Raw genomic sequence first — 14411 nt, forward strand, 5'->3', positions numbered from 1 at the left:
ATGGTCTATGTATCTTATGATTTTATGTATCCTTTGTTAGTAATAACAACTTAGGTGGATATCACTAACATTTCTGTGAAGGCTTGTTCATTCCCCTCAGCCTCATTTAATTACACCCTTTTCTATAGGACTGTAGTAACTCTGCTTGCTCTATTTTATGATTTATCTTGAATTTGAAATTGTTATTTTCTTATATAAACTACAATGTGATTCTTAATCACTGCCATTGCATAGTACTGCTGCAATGTGTATACTTAACTCATCATTTGCTTATCTTGGGGCACCTGGATGGCTCAGTCAGGACAAGCATCTGACTCTTGATTTAGGTTCTGGTCATGATCTCATGGTCCTGAGATTGAGCCCTGTGTTGGGCTACATGCTGAGTGCGGAGCCTGCTTAAGACTTTCTCTTCCTCTCTCTCTCTTCTCTCTCTCCCCCTCCCCTGCTCACACTTGCTCTCTCTCTCTCTCTTTAAAAAAACAACAACAAAAACCAAAACCCAACCAAACAAAAAAGGATTTTCTTATCTTGTGAGTATATAAACAAGAAGCATCCTGAAAGATTGTATACACTTGGCAGAGTTCCTGTCTCCTAGTTATATATGCTATTTGGGTTCATGCCCTCTCTTTCACATTGCATAGAGAGCATACTCATAAATTCTACAGAATTGTAAACCTATCATTTTTATGGCTACCATTAACAGTATATTTTTTCTGTTAGTTCTCCATTATAGTCATTTAATCAAATTAATGTTGAGTAGCTGATACGCAACTCATTAGTTTATATACCTCTCTACATAGAGGTTTCACTGCAATGGACTAAGTAACATTCATGAGATCACTGTGCACACAGAATACACACTTTCTAAAGATTTTATATATTTTGTACCCAATAATCTGTAAGTTTAAGAAGTTATATTTTTATATGTATTTTCTATATAATTGCTAAAGATATTGTCACAATAATTCCAAATTTCCTTTGTTTTTTGTTTTTGTTTTTGGATAATGCAGACTAACCCAAGGGATTAAATTACTCAATTAAACATCCTCTTTTAATTACAAAGAAATGCAGACTTAACTTTTGACAAACATTCCTGTGGACATTTAGGTGAAACTCCATGCTGTGCTGAGCTAGCATCTTTTCTGGCTCTTAAATTATATATTTTGTTTTGTTTCACCAAGCTGATGTAACATCTGCACTTCAAAAGCAAAGTAAGTGAGCATAAAATAATGAAACTGTCTATCCTATTTTTTAAAGTTTATTTATGTATTTATCTGTTTATTGAAAAAGAGAGTGAGAGAGAGTGTGTGGAAGGGGCAGAGGGAAAAGGAGAGAGAGAGAGAGAGAGAGAGAGAGAGAGAGAGAGAATCCCAAGCAGACTCCTCACTCTCAATGCAAAAGTGCAATGTGAGGCTCAAACCCACAAACCCTGAGATCATGACCTGAGCTGAAATCAAGAGTTGGAGGCTTAACCAACTGACCCACTCAGGTGCCCCTACCCCAAGGTATTTTTAAAAGAAATTATCCAGATTTTAAACTTAAATCTTTTGATAAGCAGAGTGCTATTTTTTGTATTATTATTCTGATGGAAAAATTTAAAAAATCCATTAAGTTTTCATATGGACAATATAATGTCTATTTTACTAAGAATGATGGAGTAGCTAAATATTCTTCTTAAATGTTTTGTCAGTCTCCCAGTGTATCTAAAATGTCTATCATATGCCATTCAGCAAGATGTAGTCAGCAATGACAGGATAAATGATTTAAACAAGAGTGATGGAAATGCCATTTTGAAATCTACTCTTCATTCTGTTTATATTTGGACATTTGTTAGATGTTAAGTATCTTGCAGCTTCCACTCTAGTGAATGATTTCAAAACAGTTTTTCCTTTATAATACAAACATTTCCTTATTTTCCTAAGTACCAAGTAAATTAAGAGAAAAGTATGAATGCAGCTCTGAGTAAGAGGGAGTAAATGAGGAAAGTTTGTCAAAATGGCAACCTAATAAAGGGAGGAGAAGCAGACTTTCAGAGAATGAACATATACCAAAGGAATAAGGACATTCTTTGGAATTCCTCAATATTTCATTAAAAACAGAGAGAAGAAGGAAGCCCTAATAACTATTTTCTCTTGCTCACAATGTTTGGCATGAATTTGTTTTAAATCAGAGGGGAGGAGCAGCAATGTTTGTATAGAAACTATTGAGAACTCATAAATTAGCCTTTAACCGTATTGATTGTGAGTGCTTGTGGATTTTATTGGAATGCCTCTCTGCAAATTGCATCAAAAAATACTGTCTTCTTTATTACCTCAATTAGACATTTAAAGTGAAGGGGAGCCTCCAGGAACACTGAAAAGGAACTATGAAAATTTGCATTTTGGCAAGATAATTACTTAACTATAGACAACAATTAAAGTATTGCAATATTGTTAAGGTAACTTGTTTTATACTGTATTTATTTTCAAAGGAATTATTCATTTTTAATAGTTTATTTTAAAAAGTCAATATTCTAATATGCTACATGAAGGAAGAAGAATCAATTATTATATAATTTGTATCTCACCTTTCAGAAATTCATATTTATACTGCACTTGACATATTATTCTTGAAGATAACACTTAGTAATGACACTTTTTAGTGAGGTATGTGTAATTTGCATAAAGTAAAAGGTACATATGTTAAATGTAAAGTTTTGTGAGTTTTCCCAATTCCATACACTAATATATCCCAAACATCTGTGTAAGTGTAGAGCATTTTCACTAGCAAGATCCCTTATGTCACTTCCCAGTCAATTTATACCCACCATCCCCAGGCAAGTGCAGTTCTAGTTTCATTTACCGTCAAGTAGCTTCGCTTGTTGTAGAACATCATATAAATTGGATAATATACTATGCACTCTTTTCAGTCTGGCTTCTTTCAATTTACATTAGTTTGTGTTTTTGTTTTTTTTTTTTTTTTTTTTTTTTTTTTTATTTTTTTATGAAATTTATTGACAAATTGGTTTCCATACAACACCCAGTGCTCATCCCAAAAGGTGCCCTCCTCAATACCCATCACCCACCCTCTCCTCCCTCCCACCCCCCATCAACCCTCAGTTTGTTCTCAGTTTTTAAGTCTCTTATGCTTTGGCTCTCTCCCATTCTAACCTCTTTTTTTCTTTTTTTTCCTTCCCCTCCCCCATGGGTTCCTGTGAAGTTTCTCAGGATCCACATAAGAGTGAAACCATATGGTATCTGTCTTTCTCTGTATGGCTTATTTCACTTAGCATCACACTCTCCAGTTCCATCCACGTTGCTACGAAAGGCCATATTTCATTTTTTCTCATTGCCACGTAATATTCCATTGTGTATATAAACCACAATTTCTTTATCCATTCATCAGTTGATGGACATTTAGGCTCTTTCCATAATTTGGCTATTGTTGAGAGTGCTGCTATGAACATTGGGGTACACGTGGCCCTATGCATCAGCGCTCCTGTATCCCTTGGATAAATTCCTAGCAGTGCTATTGCTGGGTCATAGGGTAGGTCTATTTTTAATTTTCTGAGGAACCTCCACACTGCTTTCCAGAGCGGCTGCACCAATTTGCATTCCCACCAACAGTGCAAGAGGGTTCCCGTTTCTCCACATCCTCTCCAGCATCTATAGTCTCCGGATTTGTTCATTTTGGCCACTCTGACTGGCGTGAGGTGATACCTGAGTGTGGTTTTGATTTGTATTTCCCTGATAAGGAGCGACGCTGAACATCTTTTCATGTGCCTGTTGGCCATCCGGATGTCTTCTTTAGAGAAGTGTCTATTCATGTTTTCTGCCCATTTCTTCACTGGGTTATTTGTTTTTCGGGTGTGGAGTCTGGTGAGCTCTTTATAGATTTTGGATACTAGCCCTTTGTCCGATATGTCATTTGCGAATATCTTTTCCCATTCCGTTGGTTGCCTTTTAGTTTTGTTGGTTGTTTCCTTGGCTGTGCAGAAGCTTTTTATCTTCATAAGGTCCCAGTAATTCACTTTTGCTTTTAATTCCCTTGCCTTTGGGGATGTGTCCAGTAAGAGATTGCTACGGCTGAGGTCAGAGAGGTCTTTTCCTGCTTTCTCCTCTAAGGTTTTGATGGTTTCCTGTCTCACATTTAGGTCCTTTATCCATTTTGAGTTTATTTTTGTGAATGGTGTGAGAAAGTGGTCTAGTTTCAACCTTCTGCATGTTGCTGTCCAGTTCTCCCAGCACCATTTGTTAAAGAGGCTGTCTTTTTTCCATTGGATGTTCTTTCCTGCTTTGTCAAAGATGAGTTGGCCATACGTTTGTGGGTCTAGTTCTGGGGTTTCTATTCTATTCCATTGGTCTATGTGTCTGTTTTGGTGCCAATACCATGCTGTCTTGATGATGACAGCTTTGTAGTAGAGGCTAAAGTCTGGGATTGTGATGCCTCCTGCTTTGGTCTTCTTCTTCAAAATTCCTTTGGCTATTCGGGGCCTTTTGTGGTTCCATATGAATTTTAGGATTGCTTGTTCTAGTTTCGAGAAGAATGCTGGTGCAATTTTGATTGGGATTGCATTGAATGTGTAGATAGCTTTGGGTAGTATTGACATTTTGACAATATTTATTTTTCCAATCCATGAGCAGGGAATGTCTTTCCATTTCTTTAAATCTTCTTCAATTTCCTTCATAAGCTTTCTATAATTTTCAGCATACAGATCCTTTACATCTTTGGTTAGATTTATTCCTAGGTATTTTATGCTTCTTGGTGCAATTGTGAATGGGATCAGTTTCTTTATTTGTCTTTCTGTTGCTTCATTGTTAGTGTATAAGAATGCAACTGATTTCTGTACATTGATTTTGTATCCTGCAACTTTGCTGAATTCCTGTATCAGTTCTAGCAGACTTTTGGTGGAGTCTATCGGATTTTCCATGTATAATATCATGTCATCTGCAAAAAGCGAAAGCTTGACTTCATCTTTGCCAATTTTGATGCCTTTGATTTCCTTTTGTTGTCTGATTGCTGATGCTAGAACTTCCAGCACTATGTTAAACAGCAGCGGTGAGAGTGGGCATCCTTGTCGTGTTCCTGATCTCAGGGAAAAAGCTCTCAGTTTTTCCCCGTTGAGGATGATGTTAGCTGTGGGCTTTTCATAAATGGCTTTTATGATCTTTAAGTATGTTCCTTCTATCCCGACTTTCTCAAGGGTTTTTATTAAGAAAGGGTGCTGGATTTTGTCGAAGGCCTTTTCTGCATCGATTGACAGGATCATATGGTTCTTCTCTTTTTTTTTGTTAATGTGATGTATCACGTTGATTGATTTGCGAATGTTGAACCAGCCCTGCATCCCAGGAATGAATCCCACTTGATCATGGTGAATAATTCTTTTTATATGCCGTTGAATTCGATTTGCTAGTACCTTATTGAGAATTTTTGCATCCATATTCATCAGGGATATTGGCCTGTAGTTCTCTTTTTTTACTGGGTCTCTGTCTGGTTTAGGAATCAAAGTAATACTGGCTTCATAGAATGAGTCTGGAAGTTTTCCTTCCCTTTCTATTTCTTGGAATAGCTTGAGAAGGATAGGTATTATCTCTGCTTTAAACGTCTGGTAGAACTCCCCTGGGAAGCCATCTGGTCCTGGACTCTTATTTGTTGGGAGATTTTTGATAACCGATTCAATTTCTTCGCTGGTTATGGGTCTGTTCAAGCTTTCTATTTCCTCCTGATTGAGTTTTGGAAGAGTGTGGTTGTTCAGGAATTTGTCCATTTCTTCCAGGTTGTCCAGTTTGTTGGCATATAATTTTTCATAGTATTCCCTGATAATTGTTTGTATCTCTGAGGGATTGGTTGTAATAATTCCATTTTCATTCATGATTTTATCTATTTGGGTCATCTCCCTTTTCTTTTTGAGAAGCCTGGCTAGAGGTTTGTCAATTTTGTTTATTTTTTCAAAAAACCAACTCTTGGTTTCGTTGATCTGCTCTACAGTTTTTTTAGTTTCTATATTGTTTATTTCTGCCCTGATCTTTATTATTTCTCTTCTTCTGCTGGGCTTAGGCTGCCTTTGCTGTTCTGCTTCTAGTTCCTTTAGGTGTGCTGTTAGATTTTGTATTTGGGATTTTTCTTGTTTCTTGAGATAGGCCTGGATTGCAATGTATTTTCCTCTCAGGACTGCCTTTGCTGCGTCCCAAAGCGTTTGGATTGTTGTATTTTCATTTTCATTTGTTTCCATATATTTTTAATTTCTTCTCTAATTGCCTGGTTGACCCACTCATTCGTTAGTAGGGTGTTCTTTAACCTCCATGCTTTTGGAGGTTTTCCAGACTTTTTTCTGTGGTTGATTTCAAGCTTCATAGCATTGTGGTCTGAAAGTAAGCATGGTATAATTTCAATTCTTGTAAACTTATGAAGGGCTGTTTTGTGACCCAGTATATGATCTATCTTGGAGAATGTTCCATGTGCACTCGAGAAGAAAGTATATTCTGTTGCTTTGGGATGCAGAGTTCTAAATATATCTGTCAAGTCCATCTGATCCAATGTCTCATTCAGGGCCCTTGTTTCTTTATTGACCGTGTGTCTAGATGATCTATCCATTTCTGTAAGTGGTGTATTAAAGTCCCCTGCAATTACCACATTCTTATCAATAAGGTTGCTTATGTTTATGAGTAATTGTTTTATATATTTGGGGGCTCCGGTATTCGGTGCATAGACATTGATAATTGTTAGCTCTTCCTGATGGATAGACCCTGTAACTATTATATAATGTCCTTCTTCATCTCTTGTTACAGCCTTTAATTTAAAGTCTAGTTTGTCTGATATAAGTATGGCTACTCCAGCTTTCTTTTGGCTTCCAGTCGCATGATAAATAGTTCTCCATCCCCTCACTCTCAATCTAAAGGTGTCCTCAGGTCTAAAATGAGTCTCTTGTAGACAGCAAATAGATGGGTCTTGTTTTTTTATCCATTCTGATACCCTATGTCTTTTGGTTGGCGCATTTAATCCATTTACATTCAGTGTTATTATAGAAAGATACGGGTTTAGAGTCATTGTGATGTCTGTATGTTTTATGCTTGTAGTGATGTCTCTGGGACTTTGTCTCACAGGGTCCCCCTTAGGATCTCTTGTAGGGCTGGTTTAGTGGTGACAAATTCCTTCAGTTTTTGTTTGTTTGGGAAGACCTTTATCTCTCCTTCTATTCTAAATGACAGACTTGCTGGATAAAGGATTCTCGGCTGCATATTTTTTCTGTCTAGCACCCTGAAAATCTCGTGCCAATTCTTTCTGGCCTGCCAAGTTTCAAAAGAGAGATCAGTCACGAGTCTTATAGGTCTCCCTTTATATGTGAGGGCACGTTTACCCCTTGCTGCTTTCAGAATTTTCTCTTTATCCTTGTATTTTGCCAGTTTCACTATGATATGTCGTGCAGAAGATCGATTCAAGTTACGTCTGAAGGGAGTTCTCTGTGCCTCTTGGATTTCAATGCCTTTTTCCTTCCCCAGTTCAGGGAAGTTCTCAGCTATTATTTCTTCAAGTACCCCTTCAGCACCTTTCCCTCTCTCTTCCTCCTCTGGGATACCAATTATGCGTATATTATTTCTTTTTAGTGTATCACTTAATTCTCTAATTTTCCCCTCATACTCCTGGATTTTTTTATTTCTCTTTTTCTCAGCTTCCTCTTTTTCCATAACTTTATCTTCTAGTTCACCTATTCTCTCCTCTGCCTCTTCAAGCCGAGCTGTGGTGGTTTCCATTTTGTTATGCATTTCGTTTAAAGCGTTTTTCAGCTCCTCGTGACTGTTCCTTAGTCCCTTGATCTCTGTAGCAAGAGATTCTCTGCTGTCCTGTATACTGTTTTCAAGCCCAGCGATTAATTTTATGACTATTATTCTAAATTCACTTTCTGTTATATTATTTAAATCCTTTTTGATCAGCTCATTAGCTGTTGTTATTTCCTGGAGATTCTTCTGAGGGGAGTTCTTCCGCTTGGTCATTTTGGATAGTCCCTGGAGTGGTGCGGACCTGCAGGGCACTTCCCCTGTGCTGTAGTGTATAACTGGAGTTGGTGGGCGGGGCCGCAGTCAGACCTGATGTCTGTCCCCAGCCCACCGCTGGGGCCACGGTCAGACTGGTGTGTGCCTTCTCTTCCCCTCTCCTAGGGGCGGGATTCACTGTGGGGTGGTGTGGCTCGTCTGGGCTACTTGCACCCTGCCAGGCTTGTGATGCTGGGGATCTGGCGTATTAGCTGGGGTGGGTAGGCAAGGTGCTCGGGGGCAGGAGGGGCAGGCTTAGATCGCTTCTCCTTAGGTGATCCACTTCAGGAGGGGCCCTGTGGCAGCGGGAGGGAGTCAGATCCGCTGCCGGAGGTTTGGCTCCGCCGAAGCGCAGAGTTGGGTGTTTGCGCGGAGCGAGCAAGTTCCCCGGCAGGAACAGGTTCTCTTTGGGATTTCGGCTGGGGGATGGGCGGGGGAGATGGCGCTGGCGAGCGCCTTTGTTCCCCACCAAACTGAGCTCTGTTGTCAGGGGGCTCAGCAGCTCTCCCTCCCTTTGTCCTCCAGCCTTCCCGCTTTCTGAGCAGAGCTGTTAACTTATGACCTCCCAGACGCTAAGTCGCGCTTGTTGTGGGAACACAGTCCGTCAGGCCCCTCCGCTTTTGCAAGCCAGACTCGGTGGCTGTGCTTGGCCGGCGAGCCGCCCCTCCGCCCCGGCTCCCTCCCGCCAGTCCGTGGAGCGCGCACCGCCTCGCCGCCCTTCCTACCCTCTTCCGTGGGCCTCTCGTCTGCGTTTGGCTCCGGCGACTCCGTTCTGCTAATCCTCTGGCGGTTTTCTGGGTTATTTAGGCAGATGTAGATGGAATCTAAGTGATCAGCAGGACGTGCGGTGAGCCCAGCGTCCTCCTAAGCCGCCATCTTGCCGCCGACCTCCTGTTTTGTTTTGTTTTGAGAGAGAGAGAGACAGAGACAGAGACAGAGCAGCAAGGGAGGGGCAGAGGGAAGGGGAGAGGTAGAATCTCAAGCAGGCTCCACACCCAGTGCAGAGTCGAAGGCCCCTGGGCTCCATCTCAGGAAGATGAGATCATGATCTGAGCTGAAATCAAGAATTGGATGCTTAACTGACTGAGCCACCCAGGCTCCCTGGCCTTAGTTTTTTTGAGATTCACTCCTGTTGTGTGCATCAGTAGTTTATTCCTTTTTATTGCTGAGAATTACTACATTGAATATTTATATTTTTACCCATTTTGGTATAGATATAAATTTTGGTTCACAGTTCTTAACTACTGTAAATACACCTGCTATGAAAATTATTGTTGGGGCGCCTGGGTGGCTCAGTCTGTTAAGCATCCTACTTCAGCTTAGGTCACAATCTTGTGGTTTGTGGGTTTGTGGGTTCAAGCCCCGCATTGGGCTGGTTTTGTGCTGATAGCTCAGAACCTGAACCCTGCTTCAGATTCTGTCTCCCTTTCTCTCTGCCCCTCCCCTGCCCATGCTCTGTCTCTCTCTCTCTCAAAAATAAATACACATTAAAATTTTTTTAATTAAAAAAAGAAAATTATTGTTCACATTTTATGTATGTATATTTTCCTTTCTCTTCTTGCTTATCCTATCCAATCAGCATGAACATGGTCAGATAGATGGATCAATATGTTGTCCTCTGGTATGTCTAGATGGCCCAGGTCTTTTTATATTATATTATGACAAAGGGCATGAGAATTAACATAGGTCTGGGCAAAACTACAAATGTATGTATTTTGTCATTCTGTTTGAATGAATACTATTTTTGTTTTGTGATAAGGTTTGAAAAGAATACATTCACCAGAGCACTGAATACCTGGTACCCAAGTGCACATTACTCTTCTCTAAGCAAGAAGCTAAATCAGGCATAGCAGTCTTGATCAGGGATGCATTTTCAGTGAGTTTGAGGTCATTTCTAGTCCTTACTGATTTATTCCAAATCTTGACAAGAAAGTATTCAGTCTTTAACCATTAAATATACGTTTATATTCCCCCTTTCATAATGAGAAAGTTTTCTTCAATTCGGGTTTCTTTTTTTTTTTTTATCAATAAGTATTGAAATGCTGTAAATCTTGTTTTTCCCTGCATTGTTTGAGATATGATTTGTGTTGCTTTATCTTATTAATATAGAGAACTAATTGATAGAATTTGAACATTAAACCAAACTTTAATTCTTGGGATGAATCCCTGCTAGACATAATTCTTTGTCCATTTTATATGTTGTTGGATTAAATCTGTTCTTTTGTTTAGTAATATTATTTCTATATTCTAGGTGTGTTTTTTTTTTATTACAGTCAGTGTACTTTGTTTCCTATCCCAGATATCTTGGTGTATTTATGAATATTTTCTCCTAAGCCTTTTTTCAAGGAAATTTTATTATTTTACAGTGGCATATATGATCCATTTCACTTTTGTGCATAGGCATCCACAAATGGCACAAATGTTTCTGTACCATTTGTTGAAAAACTATCTTATACCCATAAATTATTTTGACGTGTGTTGAAAATTAATTATGTCTGCTTTTTTACTATGTCTTCTGTTCTATTTTTCTACGTTATATCTTATGGTTTTATAACTTTATATTAAGCTTTTGTAATCAGGTGATATAAGACCTCCAACTTTGTTGAATTTGTTTAGGCTATTACCTATTTTTTTTCACTTTTTCCACATAAACTTTAGCAGTAGCTTGGCAATCTCTAAAACATGCCTCCTAGAATTTTCATAGATTGTATTAAATCTACATAGATAAGTTTGGGGAGAACTGATATCTCAATAATATAATTTCCCAAACTTGAATTTTTACTTTGTTTTTTGGTAGATTCATTAAATTTTATATATAATCATGTTGTCGCAAATAAATACCACACACTTTCCAAAGGACTTATATTTCATTTATTTCCATGTTATAGTACAATACTGAGCACAAGTAGGAAAGGACTACAGAAAGGTAGAGTGAGGGCCAGGCATTCCCTCAGCTACTTCGCTTCCTCCACACTGTTTTGTTTCATAAACCATCTTATTGCAACCAAATGAATGACTGAGACAAAAATGTCTATCCAAGATCTTTCTGAATTATTGATTCAGAGAAATTGTGAAAGATGATAAAATATCATTGTTTTGAGTGACTGAGTTTTGAGATGTTTTTTAACATACTAATAGCTAAGCAGAACCAAAAGTTATGCCCAGAAGTGGAATGCTGTCTTAACAATACCTAAAAATTTTGGCATAAGTTCTGGGGTTGAGAAGAAGGAAAAGCCAGGAGTGGCCCTGTGAGACTCAAAATGAAAGAATAAAGGATCTCAAGGAGAGTGTTAGTGGACACCTAATGTACCTGAAGAAGATTTTCAGGGAGAGCTTAAAGGAATACAGAGAAAATACTGGAGTCGATGTAAGTGTGTAGTAGTAGAAATTTGACAACACTGTCAACTGCAGTAAATGTAGAAATTAGAAAGTGCATGGAAGCTTGATTTGGTTAAAGAGACTTCCAGGCAGAATGTGAAAAATTCTACCTAGCTTCTTCTCATTCCGTATGATAAAATTCAAGAGGAAAGAGATGAACTACAGAATAAACTTTTAGATAAAAGAGAGCCATTATCTTCTGTATTTGAAAATAAAACTTTCTCAATCCCTATCTGTCTAGCTAGAAAAACGACAATACCAGTGACAACAACATAAATACAAAACATTCTCGCATTAATAAATGCTTTAGGGGAAATCTTTAAGTACAGTTCATGCCTCTAAGATCCTTTACTAAGTCCTCAGGAAGATTTAAAATAATGTCTTATAAATCATTTTGAAACATACAAATGATTTAAGAAATGCTTTAACGATCCCTTGTGTTGTACAACAGGTATTTTTAAGACTCTAAGTGTCAGTTATCCTACAGCAGACTTTCTGAGAGCCCAAAGTAGAGAACAGCATATTTGAATATACTTGTATATGTGCCATTTTCTAATAGTGTGGATTGTACATCAAAACATAAGAAACCCACAAAGTTTTAAAAAGGATTAGGCCAACATGATTGAAAGTGACAGAGTGATAAAGTGAAAAGTAAAAAGGAGCCCTTCGATCTTCAAATTACTATAGGAAGAAAGCGAGCTGAAAAAACTACACAGTTGAAAACACTATGAAAAAAAATAATTCATGGGGCAAAATAGATAGCCAAAAATGCATAACCAAGAGTCATTGAGAATAACATATAAAGGAACGGGCACATATTTCCAGCTGGGCTTCAGAATTGCTATGGACAGGTGTCTCCTATGTGTTCTTTTCTCCTTCTGTGTATGTATGGGGAATATATGCTTTTCCTATTCCTGTCTCCTTCCCATTGAATTTTGGAGGTAGTGGTGGAAGGCATATATGTTATCTCTTTAGTTCAGGTTGAGAGAAATGATGTCTAGGGAATTATATCCAAGGAATTGCATCTGAGGGTGATCATATGAACTGGAACATGATTTAGCTATGGAGACATCAAACGTCATACTGATTCTGTAATGAGAGAAGATTTAGAAGTCTTAGGATAGGTGATGGTGACTATATTTTCATGTGAAATGATGTCATGATGAAAAGAAAGATTGGCAGATTATATATTTTAAAGATGGTCATAAGTATCTCACTTCTTATATCATGACTTTGACATTCTTCCCTTCAAGTGGTGGGATTTATATCTTATATCCCCTGCCCTTGAGTCTGAGAAGACTGGAGGCAATGATGGAAATGACTACATGTGTCTTTCTAGGTTTGGTAATCACAGTGGTGCAACTTTGGCCTTGCACACTGGAACAATTGTGTTGGAATCCTAAACTGCTTTATACACTATCCAGTGTTTCAAAAGGCTTCCATGTTGTAAGGACACCCAGTCTAGTTCAGAGAGGGAGGCTACATGGAGAGATCCTAGGACTACATCCAAAGAATGAGATGTCAGCCATTCCTCAATTGCTTCTGCAAACCTCCAATCTACCTGCTCCTATTTCATTACCAGCCACTATCTGGTTATGACCTCATGAATTATCTCAACCAGAACTGTGAATCGAGCCCTTTCTGAATTCTTGATGCACAGAAACTGGGAAATAAGAAAAGATTTGGGGGTAATTTTAGACCACTAAGTTTGAGTAATTTTTTTATGCAGATGTAGAACATCTGCATAACAAGAACCCTTAACCAGTTAAAGGGTTGTTAACAAGAACCCTTAACCAGTTAAATTTTTATTTCAGATTTATTAGGTATTGGGTCTTATTTCTCAAGTTTTGATTCTTTTATTTATATTCTATTTCTCTCATCATGTTTGTGTTTTTTTTTAGTTTCCTTGAGCATTTTTATAGCTATTTTAATGCCTAGTTCATATTTCATCATTTCTGTTATCTGCCTCAGTTTTTATTAACTGATTATTCTCTGGATTATGAGTCATATTTTCTACTTCCTTGTGTACTTAGTAAGTTTTTGGTTGGGTATTGGACATTGTAAGTTTTATTTTTGAGTTTTATTTTTTCTTTTTTATTCTTTGAAGACTCTTGAATTTTGTTTTGAGTTGCAGTTTATTTGTGGATTAAGTTATAAACCTTCAGAGGTCTCTCTTGAATGCCCCAGGTATTTAGTAATTTCTTTGCACTCTGCATGATCAGAATTTAAATGTCTCTTATCCCAACATGTGATCATTTAGGAATTATTCAGTACCACTCTCTCCCCACCAAACCCAGTACTGGTTCTCTACCTAGACCCTAGGAGTTTTATTCTAGCCATTCCATGCTTAATGTTTAATGACAGAGTCAAAGGAAGCTTTATGAAAATTTATGGAACTCTTGGGGTTAGCTATCTACTATCTTGTATGTTGCCCCTCAAATTCCAGCCCCCTTTATATGTCTGACCAAACACTGAAAGGCTGCTATTGTCTGTTTCTTTTAGTTCTTCCTGCATAACAATATGGAAGGTGCTTCCAGAAGAAAGCTGGACAGATTGTAATACTCCAGTTATCTTCCTTCTCTTAGGAATCACAGTCCCATGCTGTCGTTGTTCCAGTGTTTGAAAACACATATTTCATATATTTTGACCTATTTTCTCATTCTTTTTTTTCTTTTTTTTTTTTTTAATGGAACACTTCATGAATTTGTATGTCATCCTTGAGCTGGGGCCATGCTAATCTTCTCTGTATCATTCCAATATTATTATATATGCTGCCAAAGCGAGCACCTATTTTCTCATTCTTTATTGTAAGAGGCCCAGGTACTTTGTCATAGTTGGAAGTGATAGTCTCAAGTCTCCGTAATCCTAATTTTTTAAATGTCTAAATTATCACCATTTTTCTTCCTATGGCATGTTCTAATTTTTTTTTGTAACTGTATCTTCCAGTTTGGTAAATCCGTCTGGTCATCCTTTCAGTCTATCTAGTGTTTTCTTTAAAGACCACATTTTCAAGTGTACTGTTTT

At 38.0% G+C, this 14411-nt stretch overlaps 1 non-coding gene across 1 annotated transcript; it reads right to left on the reverse strand.

The window, feature by feature from the left end:
• Window positions 1–14067: 14067 nt before the first annotated feature.
• On the reverse strand, window positions 14068–14174 carry LOC125146990 (U6 spliceosomal RNA). The gene has a single exon (XR_007144954.1). It is a non-coding gene; the product is annotated as a U6 spliceosomal RNA (small nuclear RNA).
• Window positions 14175–14411: the final 237 nt, after the last annotated feature.

Source organism: Prionailurus viverrinus, chromosome A1, assembly GCF_022837055.1.
Source record: "Prionailurus viverrinus isolate Anna chromosome A1, UM_Priviv_1.0, whole genome shotgun sequence".
Taxonomy (NCBI): domain Eukaryota; kingdom Metazoa; phylum Chordata; class Mammalia; order Carnivora; family Felidae; genus Prionailurus; species Prionailurus viverrinus.